General features: G+C 46.4%; 1 long non-coding RNA gene across 1 annotated transcript in view; it reads left to right on the forward strand.

Moving 5' to 3' along the window:
• Positions 1–17,367, forward strand: part of LOC112634071 — a 44,166-nt gene that overhangs the window by 24,656 nt on the left and 2,143 nt on the right. The window lies entirely within an intron of this gene.

The raw sequence follows: 17,367 nt of genomic DNA on the forward strand, positions 1-17,367 counted from the left end.
GTTTTATAAACGGGAGTTCCCCTGCACAAGCTGTCTTTCCTGCCGCCATGTAAGACGTCCCTTTGCTCTTCCTTCGTCTTCTGCCATGATTGTGAGGCCTCCCCAGTCATGTGGAACTGTGAGTCCATTAAACCTCTTTCCAAGTTACCCAGTCTCAGGTATGTCTTTACTAGCAGCATGAAACGGACTAATGCAACATGACTCCATTACTGTTACATGCCCAGCATGGCTACGTAGCCTGGGTGTCTTTTATATGTTCCATGTACCTAGCATACTGCTATGCACACAGTAGGAGCTCAAAAAATATGAATGTAGGTAGAGTAAGTTCCAGGCAAAGGAAACAGCCTGTGCAATGGCCCAGAGGCAGGAGGGTGTAGGGAAGTCAGGGAGCCTGTAACTTGCGGCAGAGGCAGAGTCTGTGTGCAGGAGTGTGACACACTATGCTTAAAAGTTTGGACTTTGTTCTAAGGGCAACAGGAAGCCATTAAGCAAGGGAATCATTCCAAGATTTTAGAAAAACCAGGTAGGAGGCAGGTGAACTTGCCAAGGTAAGAGACCAGGGTGGTGGTGGCGGGGAGGCACAGAGGTCCAGTGTGGTCCCTAGAGCAGGACAAGGTGATGGAAGAACCTTGAAGGGTGAGAGAAGGGGTGAATCCCAGGGCTCATTTTGATGAAGGAGAGAGTTTCATCTGAATTCAGGAACTCAAAGGACTACCTTAGGGCATTTGCCAGAGTGTGAGGCCAAATAACTGATTTCCTTCCTAAGACCCTGCCCATCTACTCAGTGAGTCAACCTCCTTGGGTGTTAGAAACAGCCACCAATGTAGAAATGGCAAGTTGCTCACAAACTGGATGGTTCTACGCCTACAGGGGCATAGCTGGTCCTGATCTGTGGGCAGCAGGAAGGGAGTCCAGGTTTGGTCTACAAACAATAGCCCCAAGGCAGTATTTCTGAAGCCATGGCCCCTCTCCCAGACTGCTGTGTTCTTGTGGGTTGCTGGCACATTCCACCAAGGCAGTAAGGCATGGCCAAACACCTCATATCCCATCCTGAACCCCACACCTCACTGGGTCACCAAGTGGCAGAAGCATTTTAATTTAAAATGAAAGGACAGCAGACCATCTCCAGGCAAACCAGTGGGCTCCAGGCAGACACAAGGCTTCTGAAGTGGGGAGAGGGAAGTGAATCTTGAAAAGAATGGATCAAGGGGTTGGGAAGGGAGACACGTCTCCCTCAGCCTTTGATCTGTGCAGCCCCACAATGACAGAAGTAGTAACACAAGCTGGGAACACATTTTGCTTTCGTATGACTCATTCAGGAAAGGAAAATGGAAAATTACCACTCTCCTCTCTCTCTTTCCCAGATAGGAACAGGTGCTCTTCCTTGCTGGGGAAGAGCCTGGGTGTGCGACCTGCTGGCGGGATACCTGGGCCATCTCATACAGCCACTGGCTCCTTCCTCGCGCTCTTGGTGCTCCCTGTTCAACAGAGGCTTTTCCAGGCGGGGCGCAGACAGCCAGAGCTTAATGAGCTTTTAAGATTGGAGATACTATTCGCCTGGGGTTGCTGTGCAGCCTAGACTGAGGGTGACTCATGCCGAATATATCTTGCCTAGACAGTGACAATTCGCAGCATCTCTCACTACTAAACTACAAAATGTTGTTCCCTCACTCTCCCTCACCCTGGGCCATCTGTTTGTCTCTATTACTGGGTACACAGTACTGTCAGGGGACTTCTGCCCCCTCCTACATGGCTCACTTCAGGGCTGCCACTCCACACATTACAAACCTACACATCTAAGACCCGGAACCAGCCCTTCTGTTCAGCAGCAACATGTCCACCCCCAGCTCCAAGCTGGGGAGCGGGGGACCGAACTAAAGTGATTAACAAATGGTACATGGTGCTCAACGATTTCAATGAGTAAGAGAAAGAAGATGGAAGGCCTAGCTGCAGAAGAAATATTAGGTATTGATATATGACATTGTTATAAACTGTCACATCACTGTCACCTGCCATGTCACCTGTCATTGTCATGTCACAGTCACCTGTTGCCTGTCACTGCCACCTGTTGCATGTCACCCTATTACCTGAATCATCACCTGTTGCTTGTCACATGTCACTGTCACCTGTCGCCTATCATGTCACATCACTCATCTGTCCTGACATCTGTCACCTGTCACATCACTACCATGTCACAGGTCATTTGTGTGTCCTTGGCATGTCCTTGGCATGTTACAAGCATGCCATGTCCTTGGTATGTCACTTCATTGGCATGGCATATCATTAGCATGGCTATGTAACAAGCACATCTTTAACATGTAAAAAGCAGGCCATTAGCATGTCATTGCCATGGCTTCAACACATAAGCATGCTACATGTTCCTGACATGTAAGAGACATCCTTAGTAAGGGGTGTGACCTTAGCATGTTATGCATATGCCCTTAGCATGTAATGTGTATGTTCCTGCAATATTCTGTCCTTGGCATGCAAGCATGTCCTTAACATGTTTTAGGATGTCACCTGTCAAATGGCACTGTCACTATGTCACCTATCAAATGTCACCTGTCACATGTAATGTCACTGTCACCTGTTATGTCATGTCACCTGTCAAATGTCACATGTGACTTGTCACTGTTACATAGCACCGTCCTCACTGTCACATGTAATGTCACTGTCACATGTAACTGTTCCTGCACTGTCATATGTCATGGTCACAAGTCAGCTGTAAATATCACATGTGACCTGTCATATGGTCACCAGCCACTGTCACATGTAATGTCACTGTCATCTATCACTGTCTCCTATCAGTCACCTGTAACTGTCACATGTCACTGTCACCTATCACCTGCCAAGTCCTTAGCATTTCCTTACCATATTTTCAGCATGCAATAAACATATCAGCATGTGAAAGGCATGTCTTTTGCACATCACATGTCACAGGCATGTTCAAATAGGCATGTTCATGTCACATGTACTTGGCATGCACGTCAGAAATCCTTAGCATATCACACATGTGCTTGGTGTATAATAAACATGTAACAGGCATGACCATAACATGTTATGAGCACATGATAAAAATGTAGTATGTCAGTGGCGTGTAGGCATGACTATAGGATGCAATGAGCATGTAATTGGCATGTCCTATCATGTCAGAACATAACAAGTATGCCCTTAGTATGTAATAGGTATGAGCATAGTATAAATAAACCTGATAATACTATGTAAAAGCATGTAACACATGTATAAGAATGCCAGTACCATGTAATATGCATGGCAATGGCATATAATTGCCACATGATAGACATGACTTAACGTGAGTGGCATGTAATGTGCATGCTAGTGTCATGTAAATGTGTGACCAGAGCATGTAATAAGCGTGCCATCACGTCTTTGGCATGTAACTGGCATGTAAAAAGCATGCCTGTGGCATTATGAAGCATGCCTTAGCACATTGGTGCCACATCCTTGACATGTAGTAGGTATGACCATAGCATGCAATATGCGTGTCTTCAAATGTCCCTAGCATACAACAGCCATGTCTTCAAATGTAGCTAGCATGCAATAACCATGTCAGTGGTATGTAATAGGCATGACCATAGGATGCGATGGGTAACTGGCATGTCATGGCATGTCAGTAGCATGTAACAAGCGTGTCCTTACCATGTAGTGGGCATAATAATCACATAAAACAGGCATGGCCATAGTGTGATGAGCATGTGACATACATATTTTATGTCAGCAGTGGTAATATAAATGATAGCTGGTCATTGGCACGTGATATGCAGATCTTCACATCAGTGGCACCTAAATATGCATGACATATTAATATGCATGATGATAGCATGTAACAGGCATGTCTTCACATGTCCCTGGCATGTAAAAGACATGAGCACTGCACTAATAGCCATGCATTAGCATGTTGGTGGCATATAAAAGGTATGTTATAGGCATGCCGACAGCTATGCCTTCCCACATCACTAGCATGCAACAGGCATGTCAGTTGTATGTAACGTGCATGAAAATAGCATGTAACATGCAATTTGCGGGTCAGTGGCATGTAACAGGCATGATCATAGCATGTGATGGGCATACAAGTCATTTCTTTGCATGTCAGTGACATGTAATAGGAATGACTATGTAATGGACATGTGGCACACTGCATGTCACCTGTTACCTGTCACTGTCACCTGTCACTGGACCTGTCACCAGTCACACTGTCACCTGTCACTGCCACCACTGTCACGTGTTACCGGTCACCAGTCGTTATGGTCATGTCACCTGTCACTGTCACCAGTCACATCACTATCACTATCATGTCAATCACATGTCACTGTCACATTACCTGCCACATCACCACTGTCACCTATCATGTTACATATCACCCATCACCTGTCACATCACCTGCCACCTGTCACTGCCATGTCACTTGTTACTGTCACCATCACACGTCACTGTCACATCACATTTCACTGTCATGTGCCACCTGCTGTCACGTTTTACTGTCACATGTCACCTGTCACATCACCTGCTGTCACATCACCTGCCATGTCACTGTCACCTAAGGTCATGTCACATCACCTGTCATGTTAGTCACCTGTCACTTTACTGTCACGTCAGTCACCTGTCACATAATGTCACTCATCTGTCACTGTCACTGTCACCCTGTCACCTGACTCATGCCACCTGTCACTGTCACCTGTTACAAGTCAATGTCACCTGTCATTGTCAACCTGTCACCTGTGACTCGTCACCTGTCACTGTCACCCATCACTCTCACATGTCACCTGTCACTGTAATCTGTCACCTGTCTGTCCTGGCACATTTTGCAAGAATGCTACATGTAGTTATGTTAGCTTGGCACAATTCACAAGAATGCCTCCTGTATTAAGCATGTCATTGGCATGTCACATGTCATTAGCATTTCATAAGCATTACATGGCACATGGACGTCACTAGTGTGTGTGTGTGTATATATATATATATATATATATATATATATATACTAGTTTTTTTTTTTTTTCTAGATAGAGTCTCGCTCTGTCACCCAGGCTGGAGTGCAGTGGCCGGATCTCAGCTCACTGCAAGCTCCGCTTCCCAGGTTTACGCCATTCTCCTGCCTCAGCCTCCCGAGTACTGGGACTACAGACGCCCGCCACCTCGCCCGGCTAGTTTTTTGTGTTTTTTAGTAGAGACGGGGTTTCACCGTGTTAGCCAGAATGGTCTCGATCTCCTGACCTCGTAATCTGCCCGTCTCAGCCTCCCAAAGTGCTGGGATTACAGGCTTGAGCCATCGTGCCTGGCCCTGATGTCACTAGTATATTGCAAGTGTGTCATATATGTTGCATGCATTTTGCAAGCATATCACATGTTGCAAGTATGTCATGCATGTCATGAATGTCACAGCATGTTGAAAGTCACATGTGGGTCATAGAGCACATGCATGTCATAAACATGTCACAGAGCACATGTCACGTCACAAACGTCATGTGGCAGAAGTGACATGAAATGTGTCAAGATGACATGCTGCATGTCATATGCATGTTATGCCTTTCAGAATCATGATATGCATGCACGCATGTCATAGGCACAAGGCTATATGGTACATGCACAACATATGTAATATACGTGATGTTACATGCAAAACATTTGTAATATACACGTTACATGTATGTATACATATTACAGAACATGTGTAATGTATATGCAGAACATATAATACATGTATGTTATGACATGCAATGTGTAATGTATGTTGTGTAGAACATGTGACATCACACTTGTGTAATATAAATGCTATATGCACATTTATGTAATATGTGATATACACAACATATGTGACATATATGCACCACACATGTAATATGTTTAATGTTACAACACATATGTAATGTGTGGTGTTACATGCACAACACATTTTGTATGTACAATGTTACATATACATGTTATGCACAACATATGTAATGCTATATTTTACACATTACATATACATCATGTGCTTATGTAATGTGTTACACAACACATATGTACTATTGTTACACATGTATATGTGTATACATGTACATCATACATGATATATGTTACATATAAATGTTATATGTCACATATCTATGTTAGCTGTTGATAAATACAAACACTCACATATATATGAGTCACCATCTTGAGAAACCAAGAATTCAACAGGTGGTCCTCTGAAGACTTTTGCCTGTCAGCTTCTAATTCCTACACAGGCAAAATGATAGTATTCACACGAATAAACCACGCTGACACAATGGCACAAAGTTTACCCTGAGCTTACTCCTCTGAGTTTCACAACTCAACCAAACTCTACCTACTGCAACTCTGTCAGAAGCAAGATCACTGAAAACCATAGACATCTCTACAGGGGAGAACTGCCTTCTTCTAGCTGTTTCCAGGGAGATGAGGATTAAAGCAAACTCAACCAGGGGAGTTGCAAAAAGCAGCTTGGGTTTTGGAGTCAGGTTGAGCTGGGTTGTGATCTTGGCCTTCTTATTCAGTAGCTGTGCTGTCTTTTGTTTTGTTTTGTTTTTGAGACAGAGTCTTGCTCTGTCACCCAGGTTTGAGTGCAGGGGCTCAATCTCAGCTCACTGCAACCTCCACCTCCTAGGTCCAAGCAATTCTCCTGCCTTAGCCTCCTGAGTAGCTGGGATTACAGGTGCACACCACCACACCTGGCTAATTTTTGTATTTTTAGTAGAGATGGGGTTTCACCATGTTAAGCTGTGCTTCCTTGGGCAAGTTACTCAACTTCTCTGGGCCCTGGTTTCCTCAGCTGTAAAGTGGAGAATTCCAGGTATCTGCGGCTGGCACAGAATAAGGGGTCAGAACAGCATGACCTTTACACAGTGCGGAATGTTTGTGCTTTTTGGCAGAGTGTGTCCTGTCACAGGAAGGTAAAGCTGACTTCATCTAACATTCCAGAAGCGTTTGCCTGCTGATTATGTCAGCGGCTCCAGCTCAGGCAGGAGCAGGGTATGAATGCTGACCTTGGGAAGTGGTAACTGACATGCCTCTGAGGTCTGTGGGAAAGAAGAGCAAGGCCTTCCCTACAGCAGAAGCCTAGTTGGAATGACAGACCCAAGCAAATGGGGTTGGATGAGCTCCTTGTTCCCCTGAGATACTGCGGTCTAAATGGCTACTCTATGACACCTTGGCCACCTCGATTCCAAGTCACCCACCATCTGAATGGGATTATTTCACACTTGAGAGGAGAGTTACCTTTGGTTCTGAAGCTGCCGATGGTGTTTTCCACGTTTTGGGGTATGGGTGCTGAAGGCAGGGCAGACACACCATTGTAGAGACCTGTGGCTCCAAGCTGAGCCAGCCACACAAGCCGAAAGACCACTGGCCCAACTGGAGTCAAATGCGAATGAGCTAAGCTGAAGGTTTTAGGAACAGTCTCAGGTAAGCCCCGGCACACAGTATCTCCAGCCCTTATAAGACTCTGATCTCTCAAGACAGATTCCTTAAAAGCTCTATAATCTGGAGGCTCTTGGAGGAGTGTGATATCTCTGTTTCTGTTATCCAGTGCTCAGGAAAAACAAAACTCCTTGAGTCCAGAAGCAGGAGGATGGTGTTCAACAGCATTCAACAGGGCATTACAAGAGACACAGCTGGCTGGCTTGTTTTTTTTTGTTTTTTTTTGTTTTTTTGGAGACAGAGTTTCACTCTGTCACTCAGGCTGGAGGGCAGTGGCGCGATCTCGGCTCACTGCAACCTCCACTTCCTAGGTTCAAGCAATTCTCCAGCCTCAGCCTCCCGAGTGTCTGGGACCACTGCAACCTCCACTTCCTGGGTTCAAGCAATTCTCCAGCCTCAGCCTCCCGAGTAGCTGGGACCACAGGCATGTGCCATCACACCCAGCTAATTTTTGTACTTTTTTGTAGAGACAGGGTTTTGGCACGTTGCCTAGGCTGGTCTTAAACTCCTGAGCTCAAAAAGATCCACTCAAAGTGGGTGGATTGCAGGCATGAGCCACCGCACCCGGCCTTGGCTTGCTCCTTATAAGAAATAGCTGTTGGCACTCATACCAATAGCTACACATCCTTAGTGGGCTGAGAGGGGCAGAAGCTTAAAGGAGGCTTAGGGGTGAGAGCATGGACACTTCAATGCATCAGTACATCAATGGCTCATTCACACCCTGAGGCAGGTGCGGAAGACAGACCATTATATTCTTTGCAGATGATGTTGCTGAGTGCAATTCTGTCCCATACAGAAATAAATCACAGCCCCCAGAGCAAACTTAGATGGGCTATTCTTTTTTTTTTTTTTTTTTTTTTGAGAGAGCCTTGCTCTGTCGCTCAGGCTGGAATGCAGTGGCACAATCTCAGCTCACTGCAGCCTCTGTCTCCCAGGTTCCAGCAATTCTCCTGCCTCAGCCTCCTGGGTAGCTGGGATTACAGGCTCACGTTACCATGCCCGGCTAATTTTTGTATTTTTTTTTAGTAGAGATGGGGCTTCACCATGTTGGCCAAGCTGGTCTGGAACTCCTGACCTCAGGTGATCTGCCCGCCTCAACCTTCTGAAGTGCTGGGATTACAGGCGTGAGCCACCGTGCCCAGCTGATGGGCTATTCTTATACCTCAGCCCAAATCATTTCTCTTAGCCAATACAGTACATTGAGTCAAGGTCTTAGATACTACTAATTGAAAAAGTAAGCCCCACATGCTGGCTCATGCCTGTAATCCCAGCATTTTGGGAGGCCAAGGTGAGAGGATTGCTTGAGCCCAGGAGTTTGGGACCAGCCTGGGCAACATAGAAAGATCCTGTCTTTACAATAAATAAATGAAAATTAGCTAAGTGAGCTGGCAGGCACCTATAGTCCCAGGTACTTGGGAGGCTGAGGTGGGAGGATCACTTGAGCCCAGGAGTTCAAGATTGTAATGAGCTAGGATCACGCCACTGCACTCCAGACTGGGTGACAGAGTGAGACTCTGTCTCTTCAAGAAAAATAAAGTAAGGAAACCGCAAGATTGTGTATGGGCCTTTATAAGTGAACTCTGCCATCCCCCTAGTCCGCCCAACTCTGTGAGGGTAGAGGATAAAGGAGCCAGTACTGACCTAAGGAAGACACGGATGAAACGCTGATTCCACGGGCTCCCACCGAACTTTGATTAGAAAGTGTGAGCGATCTATTCCTTCAAGGATGATGCCCCTCCCTGTTAAAGCAAAGGAATTAAAGACATTGTTTCCAGCTGGGCGCAGGGGCTCACACCTGTAATCCCAGCACTTTGGGAGGCCAAGGCAGGAGGACTGCTTGAGCCCAGGAGTTTGAGACTAGCCTGGGCAACATGGTGAAACCCCATCTCTACTAAAAATACAAAAAATTAGTCGGGCGTGGTGGTGCACGCCAATAGTCTCAGCTACTTGGGAGGCTGAGATGGGAGAATCACCTGAGCCAGGGAAGTCAAGGCTGCAATGAGCCGAGATTGCACCACCACACTCCAGCCTGGGCAAAAGAACAAGATCCTATCTCAAATTAAAAAAAAAAAAATTTTGTTTCTGCTGAATTTTATACCTGTAGCAAGAGAACATTTTGGAACCCCAGCTTACCTGAAACAGCAGATATTTTGTCAGGCAGTTGCAGGGTTTGCCTTGGACAAATGGATTTAGTGTTGAATGATTTTTAACTGTCTTTTTCTTTTTTCTTTTTTTTTGAGATGGAGTTTTGCTCATTACCCAGGCCAGAGTGCAATGGCACGATCTCGGTTCACTGCAACCTCCGCCTCCCGGGTTCAAGTGATTCTCCTGCCTCAGCCTCCCAAGTAGCTGGGGATTACAGGCATGCAGCACCACGCCTGACTAATTTTGTATTTTTAGTAGAGGCGGGGTTTCACCATGTTGGTCAGGCTGGTCTCGAACTCCTGACCTCAGGTGGTCCACCTGCCTGGGTCTCCCAAAGTGCTGGGATTACAGGCGTGAGCCACTGCGCCCGGCCTTACCTGCCTTTTTCTTTGACAACTTCTACCCTATTGATACCTATATTGATTCCAATATGAACAGGGTGGTATTCAGAAAATTGAAGTGCCGCAAGGTTCTATGATAAAACTTGGTTGATCCTCAACATCCGATTTCATCATATTTAGGATGCATCACTATGATCTTAGGTATGATTGATACTGTGCTCAGGTAGGCAAGTGCCCCTGTTCTTAGGAGAGACATGCTGAAATATTTAGGAAGAAGTTTCAAGCTGCTTGAGACATTTTCGCATGGTTCAGGGAAAAAGCACACACACACTAAGAGGGAGATACAACAGAACAACTGCTGAGTCTCGGTGGGTATCCTGGTTTCCATTACACTATTTTTTTCCCAATGTTTTGATGTTGCTTAGACGTCTATTAAAAGAGCACTGTTTAAATGAACTTTACAGTAGGGGTGAGGACACTACAGACTGTGAGCCTAACCCAGTCCACGGCGTGGCTCTGGACATAAAGGTTTAAGGAACACGGCCAAACTCGTTCATATTGCCTATGGCTGCTTTCCCGCTACAATGGCAGAGCTGAGTCACTGCAACAGAAACCATATGGCCCGCAAAGCCCAAAATACGCACTGTCTGGCCCTTTACAGAAAAAGTGTGCCAACCCCGGCTTCAGAGGAAATCGTATTTTCAGAAGCAACTTCCTTTAGAAGTCTCTGTAGGCTTAGAATAGGTTTTTCCCAAACTTCAAGAGCACACGTTGCTGAGATGGTGAAGGATAACACTTCCTCGCTTTCCTTCTACAAAGTAAATGTGAGTGACAAGAGAGAGAGAGTGCTGTATCTGGCCAGGAGGCTGCCATGTACAGTTAGTGAGAAAGAAATAACGAGGCTTAGCAGGGCATGGTGGCTCACGTCTGTAATCCTAGCACTTTGGGAGGCTGAGGCTGAGCCCAGGAGTTTGAGACCAGTCTGGGAAACATGGTGAAACCCCATGTTTACAAAAAAAAAATCACTTGAGCCCAGGGGTTTGAGACCAGTCTGGAAAACATGGTGAAACCCCATGTTTATAAAAAAAACTTAAAAAGTAGCTGGGCACAGTGGCACATGCCTGTGGTCCCAGTTCCTCAGGAGGATGAGGCAGGAGGATCCCTTCAACCCAGGAGTTTGAGGCTTCAGTGAGCCTTGATGGTGCCACTGCACTCCTGCCTGGGTGACAGAGCAAGACCCTGTCTCAAAAAAAAAAAAAAAATAATAATAATAATAAAAGAACAGGCTTTGAATTATTAAAGGATGATACTGCTAGCAGACATTTTCTGTAGGACAAGAAAATCCTACAGAGAAAGCAAACTAAGGCAATAGAAACACCCCCGTGGTCAAAGCCAAAGGCCCAGGCTAGGACCCAGTCTCAGACATTGGCCAAATCAAGTCACTTAACCTCTCTGGGCCTTCCTACTTGTATATATAACATATCAGGAAAGGATGCTCTAGCAGTTGATGGTTAAGAGGCTTTCAAATTCTCTAATCTTTTTTTTGTCTCGCCCTGCCACCTAGGCTGGAGTGCAGTGGTGTGATCATGTCTCACTGTGCCTCAAACTCTTGGGCTCAAGCGATCCTCCCTCCTGCTTCAGCTCCTGAATAGCTGGATTACAGGCAGCCGCCGCCACACCCGCCTAATTTTTAATTTTTTTTGTAGAGATGCAGGGGTCTCACTATATTGCCCAGGCTGGTCTCAAACTCCTGGCCTCAAGTGAACCACTCGCCTCGGCCTCCCAAAGCACTGGAATTACAGGTGTGAGCCACCACGCCTGGCCCAATTCTCTAATTCTGTGGCAACTATTGAGAAAATAATTCCATGCAAAAGTAGTCATTACTGCCAGGCATGGTGGCTCACGCCTGTAATCCCAGCATTTTGGGAGGCTGAGGCGGGTGGATCACATGAGGTGAGTACTTCAAGACCAGCCTGGCCAACATGGTGAAACCCCATCTCTACTAAAAATACAAAAATTAGCCTGGCATGGTGGTGCACGCCTGTAATCCCAGCTACTCGGGAGGCTGAGGCAGGAGTATCACTTGAACCTGGGAGGTGGAGGTTGCAGTGAGCCGAGATCACGTCACTGCACTCCAGCCTGGGCAACAGGGCAAGACTCCGTCTAAAAAAAAAAAAAAAGTAGTCATTACCTAGGATGTCTTGGAACTGCACTTTCTTTTCTTTTTTTTTTTTTGAGACAGAGTCTCCCTTTGTCTCCCAGGCTGGAGTACAATGGCACGATCTTGGCTCACTGCAACCTCTGCCTCCTGGGTTCAAGCGATTCTCCCTGCCTCAGCCTCCCCAGTAGCTGGGATTATAGGCACATGCCACCACGCCCAGTTAATTTTTTGTATTTTCACTAGAGACAGGTTTTCACCATGTTGGCCAGGCTGGTCTTGAATTCCTGACCTCAGGTGATCTGCCCACCTCAGCCTCCCAAAGTGCTGAGATTACAGGCGTGAGCAACCATACCCGGCCTTATTTTTAGTAACAGATTTTAGGAGATCTGGGGTGGGTCAACTCAATATAATAAGCAAAGATTATATATCAAAAAAAGTCTTTGGAACATACATTTTAGCCCTTATAAGTGACAGAAATGCACTTCTGCATTTACTACAGCTCCTGGCACCAAGAAAGGTGGGTACATTAAAAGGCACTCAAAGATAAGATACCAATGGTCAACCAGTGAGCGAGAGCAGAGAGCAGCTATTCCCAATACTACCGCCCAGGTGGAGCTTGCGTTTTCAATGGGGCAATATCGCCCCCAAGGGACAAAAATTTGTTCTTGGGGGAGTGAAAAAAAGTATGTGTATTTATGCTTTTAATGCATAAAGCGCATACATACACACACACACACATAGTACATAAGCAGTTGTAGTTTATCTTTGGCATTTGTTAATTCACAGAGCTGTGCACGGTGGCTCAAGCCTATAATCCCAGCACTTTGGGAGGCTGAGGTGGGTGGATCACTTGAGGTCAGGAGTTTGAGACCAGCCTGGCCAACATAGTGAAACCCCGTCTTTACTAAAAGTAGAAAAAAGTAAAAAGAGTAAAAAAATTAGGCCAGGCACAGTGGCTCACACCTGTAACCTAGCACACTTTGGGAGGCCAAGTCGGGCAGATCACCTGAAGTCAGGAGTTTGAGACCAGCCTAGCCAACATGGCGAAACTACAAATACAAAAATTAGCCAGGCGTAGTGGTGTGTGCCTGTAATCCCAGCTACTCAGGAAGCTGAGACAGGAGAATCGCTTGAACCCAGGAGGCAGAGGTTGCAGTAAGCCAAGATCGTGCCACTGCACTCCAGCCTGGGCGACAAAGCGAGACTCCATCTGAAAAAAAAAAAAAAAAATCAGCCGGGCACGGTGGCTCACGCCTGTAATCCCAGCACTTTGGGAGGCCGAGGTGGGCGGATCACGAGGTCAGAAGATCGAGACCATCCTGGCTAACACAGTGAAACCCCATCTCTACTAAAAATACAAAAAAAAATTAGCTGGGCGTGGTAGCCGGCACCTGTAGTCCCAGCTACTCGGGAGGCTGAGGCAGGAGAATGATGTGAACCCGGGAGGCGGAGCTTGCAGTGAGCCGAGATTGCGCCGCTGCACTCCAGCCTGGGTGACAGAGACTCCATCTCAAAAAAAAAAAAAAAAAAAAAAAAAAAATCATTTCATTGAGGGCTCACAGCAGTACTATTTACAATAGTTCAAAGGGGAAATAGCTCTAATGTCCATCAGTAGCTTAATGGATAAACAAAATGTGCGCCAAGGCAGGCAGATTGCTTGGGCCCAGAAGTTCCAGATTAGCCTGAGCAACATAAAGAAACCCCATCTCTACAAAACAAGCAAGCGAGCAAGCAAATAAACAAAACACCAAAACAAAATTAGCCGGGCATGGTGGTGCATACCAGTGATCCCAGTTACTCGGGAAGCTGACGTGGGAGATCACCTGAGCCCAGGAGGTGGAGGTTGCAGTGAGGTAGAGGCTGCAGTCAGCCATGACTGTGCCACTTCCCTCCAGCCTGGGCCACAATTTTTATTTCAAAAAATAAAAACAAAATAGACTGGGTGTGGTGGCTCACACCTGTAATCCCAGCACTTTGGGAGGCCAAGGCAGGCAGATCACCTGAGCTCAGGAGTTCTAGACCACCCTGGGCAACACAGTGAAACCCCGTCTCTACTAAAAATTCAAAAAATTAGCCGGGCATGGTGGTGCGTGACTGTAGTCTCCACTACTTGGGAGGCTGAGGCAGAAGAATCACCTGAGCCCAGGAGGCAGTGGTTGTGATGAGCCGAGATTGTACCACTGCACTCCAGTCTGGGCAACACAGCAAGGCTCTGTCTCCAAAATAAATAAATAAATAAAAATAATAAAAACAAAACAATGTGGTATATCCATAAATATTTAGCCATAAAAAGGAAAGAAGTGCCAATACATGCTACAAAGAGGATGAACCTTGAAAGCACGATGTTGCGTGAAAGAAACCAGGCACAGAGGTCACCTTGTATGTGATTCCATGTACGTGAAATGCACAGAACAGGCAAATCCAGAGACAGAAAGCAGACAGGTGGGTGCCACGGGCTGCGGGAGGGAAGAATGGGGAGTGGCTGACTAATGGGCTTGGGGGTTTTATTTTAGGGTGATGAAAATGTTTAGGAACTAGAGGTGGAGGCTGACAACATTGTGCATGAAGTAAATACCAGTGATACGGTTAACTGCATGTAAGATGAATGTTATCTTTATAAAAAAAAGTCAAAACAATTTCGGGTGGCAGGGGTGATTAGGAAAAAAAAACAACCTAAAAAGCCTCCTGGAGCAGGCAATACTGGAAAAAAGGTTGAGAAACCTTGGGGTGGAGGACAGCACAGATATTGGGCACAGAGCCCTCTGCACAGTAACAGCCACAACGGAGAAAATCGTCCTACAAAAACTGGTAGATTATTGAGGAATTCTAGGATTGTGAGATTATAATGGGTTGGAAATAGGAAAACCGTAACTTTCATTCAAAGTATGAATTTCTCCCAAATTCAGTAACTTGCATATGAACATTTCTATTAGAATTCTTTCATTTAAAAAGTAGGTGGAGAGCCGGGCGCGGTGGCTCATGCCTGTAATCCCAGCACTTTGGGAGGCCGAGGCAGGCAGATCACTTGGGGTCAGGAGTTCGAGACCAGCCTGGGTAACATGGTGACACCGTGTCTCTACTGAAAATACAAAAATTAGTTGGGTGTGGCGCCACACGCCTGTAGCTCCAGCTACTCAGGAGGCTGAGACACAAGAACCCAGGAGGCGGAGGCTGCAGTGAGCCAAGACTGTGCCACTGCATTCCAGCCTGGGTGACAGAGTAAGACTCTCTCCCCAAAAAAAAAAAAAAAAAAAAAAAAAAAAAAAAAGGCAGGTGGAAATTCTTTTTTTCTCTTTTGAGATAGTCTTGCTCCGTCACCTAGGCTGGAGTGCAGTGGCGCCATCACAGGTCACTGAAGCCTTGACCTCAAGCAACCTTCCTGCCTCGGCCTCCTGGGTAGTGGGGACTATAGGCGCAAGCTATCACACCTGGCTAATTTTTAAATTTTTTTGTAGAGATGGGGGTCTTGCTATATTGCTCAGGCTAATCTCAAACTCCTAGCCTCAAGCGATCCTCCCACCTTGGCCTCCCAAAAGTGTTGGGATTATACAAGCCACTGTGCCCAGCTGGAAATTCTAACCATGTAAGGATTCTATAAGACTGCCCAGTTCATTCTCCCAAAATTTCTCCTTTCTGTATTCTGTGCAACTTCCTTCCCTGCATTTACTAAACGACGTGTAGCTCTTCCCACTCCCAAAGACTTGAATCATTGTTTTTAGTTTTTTTTTTCTTAATTGCACAGCCAAATAGGAAGTAGAACTTCCTATGGAAATATTAGCCCACTTTAAACTTAATAATAATAAACAAACAAAACCATTGAGGGGGCACCACTGTATCAAAACCCTAAACTCTATGGTGTTAGCCTAGCAGTCAAGTGGCAAGCAAACACCTCCCGGAGGCCCGAGGGCTGGAGAGCTCTGTTTGGGGGTCAGACTTGGTAAAATTGTTGCTTTTGATTTGCAAGCTGGAACCACTGGCCCTGCAGCCAGTCTAGAAAAAGCAGCCAAAAGAGACAAGGAATACAGTGTGTAGACTGCTCTGTTTGTTTATCACCAGGGAAGACAAGAAAAACAGGAGTGAAGCAAAAATGTGCTGGTTTGAGAACGAAAATGGAAAAGAGACTGAAATCCCAGGTGTCCTATGTGGAAAAGGCCACTGCTTCTGCACACCAAGAGATGAGAACGAAAATCGGCCATGCCAGTGGCTCACCCCTGTAATCCCAGCACTTTGGGAGGCCAAAGCAGATGAATCACTTGAGGCCAGGAGTTCCAGACTAGCCTGGCCAACATGACGAAACCCCGTCTCTACTAAATATACAAAAATTAGCTGGGAGTGGTGGTGTACACCTGTAATCCCAGTCACTTGGGAGGCTGAGGCACAAGAATTGCTTGAACCCAGAAGGCAGAGGTTGCAGTGAGCCAAGATCACGTCACCGCACTCCAGCCTGGGTGACAGAGCAAGACTCCGTCTCAAATAAATAAATAAATAAATAAAAGGCCAGGTGCAGTGGCTCACACCTATAATCCTAGCACTTTGGGAGGCCGAGGCAAGCAGATCACAAGGTCAGGAGATAGAGACCATCCTGGCTAACATGGTGAAACCCCATCTCTACTAAAAATACAAAAAATTAGCCAGGCGTGGTGGCGGGTGCCTGTAGTCCCAGCTACTTGGGAGGCTGAGGCAGGAGAATGGCGTGAACCCAGGAGGTGGAGGTTGCAGTGAGTCAAGATCACGTCACTGCACTCCAGCCTGGGCGACAGAACAAGACTCCGCCTCAAAAAAAAAAAAAGGCCAGGTGCAGTGGCTCACACCTGTAATCCTAGCACTTTGGGAGGCTGTGGTGGGTGGATCACAAGGTCATGAGATCGAGACCCTCCTGGCCAATATGGTGAAACCCCGTCTCTACTAAAATTACAAAAATTAGCTGGGTGTGGTGGCACACGCCTGTAATCCCAGCATCTCGGGAGGCTGAGGCAGGAGAATCACTTGAACCCGGGAGTCCGAGGTTGCAGTGAGCCGAGGTCGTGCCACTGCGCTCCAGCCTGGCGACAGAGCCAGACTCCATCTCAAAGGAAATCACTGAACAACAAAGGCCCGTTAAATGCTTGTAATCAGCACTTTGGGAAGGCAAGGCAGGTGGATCACCTGAGGTCAGGCGATAGAGACCAGCCTAATGACTGACATGGTGAAATCCCATCTCCACTAAAAATACAAAATTAGCCGAGGGTGGTGGCATATGTCTGTAATCCCAGCTCCTTGGGTGGCTAAGGCAGGAGAATCGCT

The sequence above is a fragment of the Theropithecus gelada genome, chromosome 11 (assembly GCF_003255815.1).
Source record: "Theropithecus gelada isolate Dixy chromosome 11, Tgel_1.0, whole genome shotgun sequence".
NCBI classification, from domain to species: Eukaryota; Metazoa; Chordata; class Mammalia; order Primates; family Cercopithecidae; genus Theropithecus; species Theropithecus gelada.